Source organism: Mustela erminea, chromosome 17 (assembly GCF_009829155.1).
Source record: "Mustela erminea isolate mMusErm1 chromosome 17, mMusErm1.Pri, whole genome shotgun sequence".
NCBI lineage: Eukaryota > Metazoa > Chordata > Mammalia > Carnivora > Mustelidae > Mustela > Mustela erminea.
The window spans coordinates 52,388,204-52,401,380 of NC_045630.1; the positions used below are offsets into that span (position 1 = coordinate 52,388,204).

The following is a 13,177-nucleotide window of genomic DNA, read 5'->3' on the forward strand; positions in this document are numbered from 1 at the left end:
TTCACACTGTTAAAAAATTAGAACCAGAGCTGGGGGCTATGCAGCTTTGTCTTAGAATTAAAGTGATTCACCCAGCAGAACTTAATGGGTTAACAATGCAAATTGAGTAAATCTTTCCCATTTAGCCAGGATACCATAATTTGACAGATACCAAGTTAGATTATAGGCTGTTTACTCCATTTCCTCTTTTTCATACTTCCCTAGGCTAATGCAGTATTGAACAAGTTTCAGATAACTTGAATGTATAATTTATTCATTCAGAAGATTATGTTTTCAAGATAGTATGAAAAATGTCTTAATAATAGAGAAAAATCTAGTATTTCAAAACAATTAAATATGAGCACATTTTTAAAGAAGTCATGACAGGAAAGTTTGCCATATCACTGATCACTGTGAATATAATGTATTTCTGTCCTTTTTTTTTTTTTTTGATAATAGAAGCTTCAAAAATTTTCATTTGGCCTGATTTATAAGATGGTCAAACTTGGACATTAAACTGGATGTTCTGATGAGTCTAAAGCTTTATTCTGATTTTCTAATAAGTTCAACATCAGTACATGAACCTAGGCTTCTTTCATCTGCTCTGTGAATAGATTGGGTAGTTTTAATGCAAAAGCAACCTCCTCTGGAGACACCTTCAAAGAGATTTTAGCATTGAGTCTGAAAGATTTTTTTTTAAGTAAATTGGATTTCTAAAATTGATAGTTGCTATTAAGTATAAAGATGATGTAACTAATTTTAATTTATAATAAGGTGGAGCTATTACAGAACATTAACATTTGAATGTTCATGTGCTTAAAAGTCTTCCAGTTGATGAGTATATGAATATATTAATTTCATATATTTCTATAATTTTTGAAATGGCCTATAATTTCACAAATGAAACTATAATCAACCATGTAATTGTTTTAAATATAAAAATATATTACTTTAATTTCTTTAAGTTGAATTCCCTTCTGAGAAAAAACAATATACCATACATTCAAATGTACACACCTGCACACATGCTGTCAGTGTCCACTTAAGATTTTTTCATGTGGATTTATGCTCAAGACTGTTATTCTAATCATGATTGCAATAATGCACTTTTACTATTAACTACTACATTTAGTCTGCATAACCCACTAGTAATAACAAATATACCTATTAGAAGTGAATTATGATTTTTCTTTACTCATGCCATAACACTTCTGGCACAAAATTCATAGGTTTTCTCTTATACTGACAAATTCTCCATCTCTCTAGACATCATCTGGGCTGCTACAATTCAGTTATGGCACTATACCAAGTTAGTAGAGACCCCATATATTAAGGGCTCAGTCCCATAAGAATGTGTCCCATTTTAGATGTCAGTCACAGGTAGTGGATCCCCCAGTTACCCACACTTGTTTAAACTTGGCTAAATATTGAGGTTTCCCATGATTCCTTCCTCAGGTTGGATAATTTGCTGTAGTGGCTCTGAGGATTCAGGGAAATTATTTATGTTCTCCCAGATTATTACAAAGGATATAAAAAAGAAGACAGATGAACATTAAGAACAAGGCAATATCTGGAAAGGTTCCAAGCCAGGGGCTCCTGTCTTTGATGAGTAAGGATCTACCACCTTCCCCACACATGGCCAGAAGCTCTCTGAACCCCATAGTTTGTGGATTTTTATGGAGGCTTCATCACGGAGGGTTGATCAACCTGAACTCAATCACCCACTGCTCTGCCGTCCCCAGAGGATTGGAGGTGGGGCTGAAAGTTCCAAACTTCTAACCAGGGTCTGATTTTTCTTGTAACCAGTCCCCTTCCATGTAGATACCTAGTCACTTTCTTAGAACAAAAGATGTTCCCAGAACTGCTATCACTCACAAGATTCCATGGGGTTACCTGAAGCAGAAATCAAGGGTCCCATACTCAACCTAGTGAGCCTCCCAGGAGCTCCTGTATATTTATTTTTGTTGATTGAATGAAAGGAATATTTATGGATTGAAAATACAGATGTATAATATAACTTTAAATGTGGTTTTAAATAGCTTTCCATTAAAATTAATAAAAATTTAGAAAAACAAAATTTTGTTTTAAAAATAGAGCATTATTTTTGCCAACTACATATGTATAAGTGACAACATTTGGTTTGATAGAAATGATTGGTCTTTTTTATTAGTTGGAACATTTGACTATAATTAGTAGAAATCTTGACTCAAAAGTGGTATCTATGCACCTTAATTCTTCTCCAGCTTGGATGCACTTGGAAATATCATGGAGATCTTGTTTAGCCCACACCTATCTATAGGCAATACTCAAAGTTTCTGATTCAGTTGGCCTGGGATGGGTCCCAGAATTTACATTTATTTAAATTTATTTTCAGTGTTACAAAATTCATTGTTTATGTACCACACCCAGTGCTCCATGCAATATGGGCCCTCCATAATACCCACCACCAGGCTCACCTAACACCCTCCCCCCTCCAAAACCCTCAGTTTGTTACTGATCTTGATAGCCATGGACCACGTTAAAACAGCTCTGCCTTAAACAAAAAGGTATGTTGACGAGTCTGAAGGTTGGTCACACTCCAAGATGTAATTGAGTCCCAGGTTAGTTGGTTTGTACTTTCCTTGCATTTCTCTACTCTGTGCTCTACCAATACATGTTGGATTTGTTCTCAGGCAGGCTTCCCTCAGGGTCACAGTACGACTGCAGAAAGCAACTGAGGCAGAAAGCTTCCCTATTCACATTCAACAAAAGAAAGAAAAAGCTTTTTTTGAATCCTGGAACATGAGGTCTTTTGTTAGAATTGAATAGACCAACATAGGCCATGCACTTAACTCTGAACGAATAAAAGTTGCCAGGGAATTACACGGTCTGTTTGGCTTATGCCAGTGTTCCTACACTAATTACTGGTGAGGGGGTTAGGATTGCTTTGACTGGCTAACACTAATCAGGCTCATTTATGGAGCTATGGATAAGATCGACTTTTCTAAGTCATAGGGTCTGCACTGAATGGGATAGACCATTGAACAAAATGAGTGTTCTCTTATGATGGTGGAAGTGTTCTCTTAGGATGGCACTGGTTGGCCACTACTAGCAAACACGACTACCACTTTCAAATACTGACAAGATGTGTGCACCCATAAACCAGTCCATAAAAAATGGAAGAAAACAGATGAGACTAATCATATCTGATTGGTAAAATAAATCTTTGATTAGATGTATTATTTTTAAAATACATAGAGTGTTCACTAAATAAAACTTTATTTTTTATAGTTTTGTAGTGCACAGTACCCAATAACATTTTTTTCTTTACTATATTAGTCAGTATAATTAATTTGTCTCTCAACCATTTTTGAAAAGTAAAATATTTTGAGGTTGTCTTGTGTTCTTTCAAAATTAAATTATATGATTTATTTACTTATATTCCATTAAAAATTAAGGTATAATCAATATATATTATACTCTAACAATGTATTTGTTTTAGGTTTACAACATAGTGATCTTATATTTGTGTATATTGTAAAGTGATCACCACAGTAAGTCCAGTTAACATCCATCACTACACAGTTACAAATTATTTTTTCTTATGATGCTAAGCTCAGGATCTGCTTTCTAGAGATACAATACAGTATTATTAAGTGTAGTTAATAGACTCCATCCTCAGGAGTTATTTTATAACTGAAAGTGTTGTATCTTTTGACCACTTTCACCCATTTTACCTATGCTCCTCCTTCTACCCCCTACCTATGGCAACCACTAATTTATTCTTTGTACCTGTGAACTTCATTTTTTTTTCCAGATTCCACTTATAAGTGTATTTGTCTTTCTTTGTCTGATGTATTTCAGTTAACACAATGTCCTTATGGTTCATTCATGTCACAAATGACAAAATTTCCTGATTTTTTACAGCTGAATATCTATCTATCTATCTATCTATATTTTTTTCTTTTATCCATTCATCCATTGGTAAACATATTGCTTCCATGTTGTGGCTATATGTAAATAATGCTGCAATGAACATACGGGTACATATATCTTTTTGAATTAGTGTTTTGGTTTCTTCGGGTAAATACCTGGTAGTGAAATTGTTGAATCATGTCGTAGTTCTGTTTTTAACTGTTTTGTGGGATATCCAGACTGTTTTTTGTAGTAGTTGTACCAATTTACACACCCACTAATAGTGCACCAATAATGCCTTTTCTCCACATCTGCACCAACACTTGTTATTTCTTTTTAATTTTTAAGGGGGAGGGGCAGAGGAAAAGGAAGAGAGAATCTTAATATAGGACTAGACCTCATGAACCTGAGATCACAACCTGAGCCTGTGTCATACCAGATGTTTTAGCCATATCCTTACATGGGTTTGAGATATCTTCATCCAGTGGTATCTTACATCCCAATCTTTTAGGATTTACATGTCAACCATTCCAGGAAATCCTTAAATTCTTGTTATGTGAGTCAATAAATAGTGAAAAAGGATGAGGAGAGAACTAGTGGTGTAGTATAAGGAACAATGCATTGAAAGTGATCAGAGTCATCTTCCTAGATAGGAAATAGTCTCTATCCTAGTTTTAGTACATGCTACTCAACATAGGGAAATACTGTGTGATAAGTGTTTCCTTTTCTGTTCCACTTGTACCTATATATACCAAGAGACTGGTAATGAAGAGAAGAACACAATATACCTACTTAAATTTTTCTATCTTTAAAACCCTTGGGAAATTCTAAATGAGAACAATTTATTATACTTTATAAAGCTATATTTCAATTTCATGCCCAAGTAGTGTCACTTTCATTTTTAGCTTGAAGCCATTGTAACCTGATGAAGAGACACATGGGATCACAAATTAGCTCCCTTGAGAAGACTTTCTATTTTTAGTCAGGGCCTTCTGTAACTCAGGGAAAAAAAAATCAGAATTTTGGGTAATATTTTCTCTCTTTCCTTTCTAAGAAAGGAGTTTTTTTGTTATTCATTCTTTGTTTGGAAGAAAGATGTTCATTTTTCATGGAAATGTCTGTTTTTAATTATATATATTAAGTCAAACATTTTCCCCTCCATTTGTTGTCAGATGATCCTTTTTTGAAATATTTTCCTTTGTGGTTGTTAACTAGCTGGTCATTGCTATTGTACAATACATTATTGCTATTGTACAATACATTATTGCTATTGTAAATAATGCTCCAGTAAACATAAGGTCACCTGTATCTTTTTGAATTATTGTTTCTGCTTTCTTTGGGTAAATACCCACTGACATCACCACTATTGATGTCATGAGGGCGGCAGCATTAATATTGCAGCACACAAATTGGACAGTTTCCAGGATCTCTTTTTTAATGGTTTCAGAGAATTCTTTGGCTAAAAACCAGTGCCGCATCTGTCAAGCAATGTTGACAATCTCATCAAAAGTGATATTTTCACTGGGCTTAATGCCTTTCTGCTTCTTTCTGTCTCTTGGAGGTTCCTTGAGGGCTTTGATAATCAGGTCAGAGACAGAAAGTACCACTTCAGTCTGGGTTGTCCGTTCTGAATGGTCAGTTTCACTGTTGTCCTGAGACCCTCCCAATCACTGGTTGCCTTGGAGATATCATAACCAGCTTTTTTTTTGGAGACGGACTCAGGGGGTCTATCTTCTAGGACAGGGTAGATGTGGCACTGAGTGCCCCACCAGCACACCTCGGTTACCTCAGGTATATGATTTTGATTTTGTGAGGTTCAAACTTAGGCAGCATAGTGAAGGCGGCTGGTGGGAGATGAACCAGGATCCGGGAGGACCAAAGACAATTGTAACTTTGTCTCCTCTGAGCTGAAAGCCAAAAAGTTAGTCAGTCATCTTGATGCACATATATTTAGTGTGGTTTAAAAGGGTTTCAAAATTTAACTTATAGCTGAGGTATTCTCTCTGTTAGGCTCAAAACATATCAACAAGATAAATTAAGACAAATCTCTGCCCACAAAGAATTCATAATCTCTAGAATAAACAGAGATAAAAGCAAACATTAACCCTGATACCTGCCCAGTGATGACATAAGACTACTCTTGATTTTTATTTTTATTTTTTGTGTTTTTTAGTTTTTACGTTTTTAAAATTTGAATATACTTGACACATGATGTTACCTTAGTTTCAGGTGTACAACAGAGTGATTCAGCTTCTCTATATGTTATGCTATGCTCACCACGAGTGCAGCTACCATCTGTCACCATACAATACTTTTACAGTATTATTGACTATATTCTCTATGCTGTCCCTTTTATTCCTGTGACTTATTCTTTCTATAACTAAAAGCCTGTATCCCCACCCCCCTTCACTCGTTTTGTCCATCCCCCACCTTCCTTCCCTCTGGCAACCATAAGTTTGTTCTCTGTATTTATAGGTCTATTTCTGCTTTTTGCTTGTCTCTCCATTTGTTCTGTTTACCAGGTTCCACATTTGTTTTCTCTGTGTGACTCATTTCACTTAGCATAATGTGCTCTTGGTCCATCCATGTTGTTCCAAATGTCAAGATCTCAACATTTTTTAATAATTGTGTCATATATATACCACATCTTTATCTAGTCGCTTATCAAAGGGATTTGTGTTTCTTCCATATCTTGCCTATTGTAAATAATGCTCCAGTAAACATAAGGTCACCTGTATCTTTTTGAATTATTGTTTCTGCTTTCTTTGGGTAAATACCCACTGGTGGAATTACTGAGTCATAAGATATTTTTATTTTCAGTTTTTTGAGGAAATTTCAAACCCTTTTCAACAGTGGCTGTACAATTCATTTCGCCACCAGGGGGACACAAGAGATCCTTGTTCTCCACATCCTTGGCAACATTTGTCATTTCCACTCTTGCTGATTTTAGTCATTCTGCCAAGTGTAAGGTGATATCTTATTGTGGTTTTGATTTGCATTTCTCTGGTGATTAGTGATGTTGAGCATCTTTTCATGTATCATTGGTCATGACTATTCTTTTTAAGAGACATTCCTGAGGATTGACACTGGGAAGTGGATCATGTAGTCTTCTTGTACGAGTTTAAGGGAGGTAAGATTTTAGCTAAGTGAGAATGGTGGAGGAAACAGAGGAACAGAAGAACACCAAGAAAGAGACAATATCCTATATATATGCTCATCTTAATTTCCCTACCTATTACTGCCATGTTAATAATATCTCTTTCATAAGTGTTATGAAATTAGAATAAATGCAAATGTAAAGCACTATACATAGTAGTGTCCAATAAGTGTGAACTTTTTCCATTTATACTTGACTATAGCTCAGAAAATTAATGGAAAAAATGTTCTTTTAAATAAAATTTCGCAGCTCAGTTAGCCTCTTTGTTAACATACATTGGATCTCTCCCTTTCTCCCTCTCTCTCTCTCTAGCACTCAAAACTGATTTTAAACCAAGAGTTAAATCCTTAACCCAAGGAATGCATGAACCAAATATTAAGTTAGTTCTCTCACTTACAAAGGTTTATATAAGAAATATATTCTCAAACTCCAGTTTATCTAAGAATTGCTTGCTTTGATGATAGTGCAGATTCCTGGGCTTTGAGGCCTTGTTCACAACCTAGGGATGTGGATTTTTAGTAAGTACTACAGGGGATTCTAGTGTGGGTTCTCAGTAGGCAGTACTTACAGAGAATTACACTGAATGGATTTTGTCTCATTTTTAGCACAAAGTACTGCATCAATCTGGAAAGTGAAGTATGATATGTCTAGCATAGTGTATCATGGATGACATTCAATACAAAAATGGGCTAGAAAGTAGACTCTCTAGAGTCACTTGACCCAGATTTATGGAAAGTGTGATTATTATTTTTTTCAGCATCATACTTAGTACATGAGATAGTCATCTGTAAGAACTAACCCCCCCTCTGAAATTAATGATCTTTTCTGCCACCCATTACTTTGTGCCCCCACTCTTATTTATTCAGATGTTCAAAATACACTCTACTTAAACTATCTACTCCCTGTTAGTCAGATATGGATAGTCAGTGAAGGTTTTAAAACTAACAGTTTCTCCCCTTTATAAACATACATGTGGTCCTCCAGACTCTTAATCCCTAAAGAAAATTGCAGTCTCTATGTGCTCAAGACATGAACTTAATGTTAATGTGAACTTAAATGGAACATTCATTATAGGATGATTCATCTATCCTCTAAAATTTTTCACTAAGAAAAAAAAAAATATGTGACTTTTGGTTTGTTTGAATTGATGTGACATTTTTAAAACTTGCAGTTTGATTGATAGGAATACTTCAAAATGAAGTCAAATTTTGTTTTTGTAATTAAAAAAAAAAAACTTCCTTTATATATGTCCCAAGTAAATTTACTCTAAAAAACAAAATCTGCTCTGAACAGGATATTAATCTCATAGTGTCATTTCAGCAAAATTTGACAGATTCACATACCGATTTTCTTTTCTTGGAAAGTTGTGGTAAAAAATCATCTCATACATTAAAAGAATGATTCAGGAAATGTAGTCAATTATTTTTGATGTATTATTATTCGCCATTAAAATAGTATTTACCTCTTCCTTTTCTTGAGACAGCTTTCTTAGTAAATTGTGAGGATAATTTTAATAGTGCAATTCAGTTAACTAAATTACACAGATAATTAATTATAGCTTTAATTCAATCCCTATAGTCAAACTCCAAACTGATACTCAGTTGGGTTCCAAACTTGCTGACTCAGGAATACAAAATTCAGATTATTATTATATCACATAGTTTCACTGTATTCTCTGTGTAGAGAGAATTAGAATATGGCATGAGGGAAGTGAAACTCATTGTTTCCAGCCTAAGGATAGGAGTAATTAAGGAGAGATAGTTAAGTCCAATGCCTGAATCCAGATGTATTCACCTCCATACATTTGGAGAAGGAGAAGGTTAAAAATATTGAGATATTATGCAAAGTTAGAGAACCACAGGCATACAGACGTACTTCACTGGATTTGGGGGAGGACTGGAAGCCTATCAAAGAATAATTCAAAGGTGACAGGGATGTCTCAGTGATAGTAGGATAGGACCATGCTTAGATGAACCTGGGCCATTGTTCTTGGCTCCCCATAGCTTGCAAGTGGTATATAAGGGACCACAAATACCACTTGCCATGTTAAGGGGTTGCAGACAGATGAGAAGTGTACTGGTAGAAGGTCAGATTCAAATGAAAAAGTCAAAATGTATCTAATTTAGAGTCTAAAGACAGAAGGTAAAGACCATGTTCTCCAAGGAGAAAGACCACCTGAACTTTGGTTCCTAGGGGCAAACAGAGCAGCCCACTGCATATTGAACCCTCATCTATCCTCTACCTTCACACAGTTATGAAGATCACACATGCCTTTTGTTTTGAAGGGGGTTAAAAGGGGAGGGAAATGTGAAAGTTTATGCCTACAGAATCAGGAGATCTACCTAAAGAGAAATGTTTAAATACTGAAAAGGACTATATATATTATACCATGTATGACATGAGATATATGTAATATATGAAACATATTATATTTAATATATATAAAACATGATACATATTTATATATAATTGTATGTTATAAATAATATATATTTAAGTATTAATTTATTTCTTTCAATTTTTTTTCTTTTTTAAAATTTTTATTAAAATCTTGTTAGGTAATATATAGTGTAATATTAGTTTCAGTAGTAGAATTTTGTGATTCATCATTTACATGCAATATATTTCTTAAGTGTTAATTTCACATATTTTTTGAATGTTTACTAGATGCAAAGGCTAAGCACTGAGGATGAAAGCAATGATGTATTTAATTGAAATATATCAGAAAACCTTGAAAACCTATTTAATAGTTTCAATAAAGAATTGAATTGTGTAAAATGCACAATTAAATGGAAGTTTTATTTTCTGTTGAAATTATTTTTTCCTTCTGTTCTAGCTATGCTTATGGAAACTGCTATTTTCTACCCATAATACATGACAAATAGCAGACTCCCAATATGTGTTTTTCCTTATGTTAAGCAATTGGATTTAGAAAAAAAAAAATTACACATAGATAAGGCCACATCTCCTCTTACTCTGTTCTCAGTGATAACCTAAAAAAATCATGTACTTAGAGAAGGAATTCAAAATATAATTTTGATTAATCTTTAATCGTTTACTTTAAGAAATTACCACATAGTAATTTTCTGGCAAAATGATAGGAAAAAAAATAGATTCTTGTAAGCCATCAATATACAAGATTACTACAAACACCACAATATGCTTTGATTTTATGAGATCTTGTCCATGAAAAGCACTATGTACAAGATTTCTTCAGTGGTTTTAATAAATCTTTGTTTTAAAGATTTATTTATTTACTTATATTAGAGATGGAGAGAAAGAGTGCAAGCAGGGGGAGGGGCAGAGAGAGAGGGAGAAGGAGGAAGCAGACTCCCTACTGAGTGCAGAGCCCGGAAGTGCTGGATCCATGACCCCAAGATCCAGACCTGCGTTAGAACCAAGAGTCTCATGCTCAACCAACTGAGCTACCCAGGTGCCCCAATCAATCTCTGCTTTAAAAGTGACATGTTCTAGGGGCACTTGGGTGGCTCAGTAGGTTAAGTTGTCTTTCTTCAGCTCAGGTCATGATCCCAAGGTCCTGGGACCAAGCCCCATATCCAGGGAGTTTGCCTCTCCTTCTGGCTTGTGCTTTCTCTCCCGCTCACTCTCTTTCTCAAATAAATAAAATCTTTAAAAAAATAAAAATAAAAAAGAGTAACACATTCTGAACATGCTACAAAGCCCTCTCTTTGAAATGGTGTAATTCTGCATTCATTCAGATGTCTTTTCCTTTCTAAAAGGTGGAAGGTTTTTCGGGCTAGGCTATCCACTATCCTGTCATTTAACCCTGTAACTTAGGTGTACGTCCATAGAATATATTTTCTAAGTACATGAATCTTTGTATAAAATAAATATTTAAGTAAACATAATTTACATGAAACTATAAACTTTTGTAGTGAACACAGAATATAATATTTGAAAAAAGAAATATGGGTAACAAAATACAGTTTCTTCTTACCTTTAATTAAAATGTGTTTCTTAATTTTCTTTGCTCTTTTAGTTTTTATATCTCTCTTTATAGTACAAGACCTATGGTATTTTAACTACCTAATTTAAGAGAAAAATAGGGCCCTTGAGATTACTACCTGAAATATCCTGATTGCATAATTTGCAGTAATATAAATTTAGAGATTTTGCTTTTTGTTGGCATATGCACATGCATATTCTCTACATAAAAGAGAATTAGGAATTTTAAAAAAGAGTGCAGGGAACCCATTGCTAGCTGAAATCAGTGTTACTGGAAACAATGACATTTTAATTGTGCTACTCTACTTAAAAATTCCATTTTTATTAAAAAGGAAATTATATTTTATTCTGAGGACTCATTATATACTCCATAATAATGAGACTAAATAATTGTAAGTAAAGAGAGAGGGAAATATTTTAAAGTATTATAAAAAGTTATAGGGGTGAAAGCCTTGACACTTGTTAAAATCATGTGCATGTTTCTTGGTTTAATTTGTTTCTTTGAATCAAGTACCAAATTATTATGAACAATTTACCTACAATACTTCACTAACCTAACTGATAAGAAATTCAAAATACAACAGAATTGATGTTAAATATTTTGTATGGGTTAAGCTTGAGCTAAAAAAGAATAAAATACATTTAGTAATTTTTCAAGCAAACTATTAGTTTTAATGCAGAGGAAATTTTTAAAGGAAAATACTGAAAATGTATTTTCTCTACTTATTCCCTATTCCCTTGGCTTAGCTCTAGGGCATGTGGATACATTAAAACACTTCTTAAAACTGAGATTCTGCAGTGAGTGCACAAAACTAGCCATAACATCTATTTTAGCATAATCAAATGCAAATTTTAGCAACCATTTTCAGAGTAATACATGCACTCAAAGTTTTTCAACATGCTTTTAGATTTAATAGTTCTGAGATGTGAGCTATATATAAGAAAATTAATCTAAAGCATATTTTGAATTCCTCTTTTAAGTACATGATTCTGCTAGGTAATTAGAAGAAAATACAGAAAGATGTGATTTTATATGTCTAGAGTTTTCTTAATGCCTATTGCTTTATTAAAAACTATGTGTGTATTAGGAACATGCAGCTTTTCATACATTGTCTTTATATGAATTGAAGAAATGGACTTCATATGTAGTTTCTACCATAGATTCTGTTTGTGTATTTGATGAAAAGCATATTGATATATTAGCAAGGTTTATGCTCAGTCTAAAAGAATAAAAATTTTATGCTTATTAATATGTGCTGCTGTGTTCCCTTTTGTCCCCAGGGAGGGGTGTCTTTCTCATCAGACCTGGTGTCACCTTATTATCCTTCCTAGAATTACATCAAAGTCAGAAGGCCAGTGTCAATCAATAACTTGTGTTGACATAAGTAATACCTCTTCCTACCTTGGTCTTAAGAGAATTCTGTAGTTATCCTAACTGCACTTACTGGTCCTTTGATACACACTATATATATGAACATGATGTAAATACATACACACATACGCACACTTATAAATGTGTTTAAAATATTCAGTGCATATGTAACATTTTCTAGAGTCCCTCAGTTAATGTTCAAGTAAATATTACAAATAAAACAAAATTAGAACCTTGTACTAAATACATTATTATCCTAATATTATAACTAAAGATATTTCAGCTCTTGAAAATTAGATCTGATGTGTATCGGTAATTTCTTTTAAAGATTTTATTTATTTGAGAGAGAGAGAGAGAGAGTGAGCTGGTGGAGGGGCAAAGGGAGAAGAAGAGAAACTCCATTGTATATATGGACGATATCTTTTTTATCCATTCATCTGTTGAAGGGCATCTTGGCTCTTTCCACAGTTTACCGGTTGTGGCCATTGCTGCTATGAACACTGGGGTACAGATGACCTTTCTTTTCACTACATCTGAATCTTTGGGGTAAATACCCAGCACAAGGTCATAGGGTAGCTCTATTTTTAATTTTGATTTTTAATATAATTTTTGATTTTTTGTGGAATCACCACAGTGTTTTCCAAAGTGGCTGCACCAACTTACATTTCCATCAACAGTGTAAGAAGGATCCCCTTTCTCCACATCCTCTCCAACACTTACTGTTTACTGTCCTGTTAATTTTAGCCATTTTAACTGGTATAAGGTTTTTTTTTTCCATTACATTTTATTTTTTTCAGTGTTCTAGCATT

The 13,177-nt window shown here is 34.0% G+C and overlaps 1 protein-coding gene across 8 annotated transcripts in view; it reads left to right on the top strand.

The window, feature by feature from the left end:
- BRINP3 (BMP/retinoic acid inducible neural specific 3) overlaps nt 1-13,177 on the top strand; it is a 402,430-nt gene that overhangs the window by 91,820 nt on the left and 297,433 nt on the right. The gene's annotated exons all lie outside the window — the stretch shown is intronic.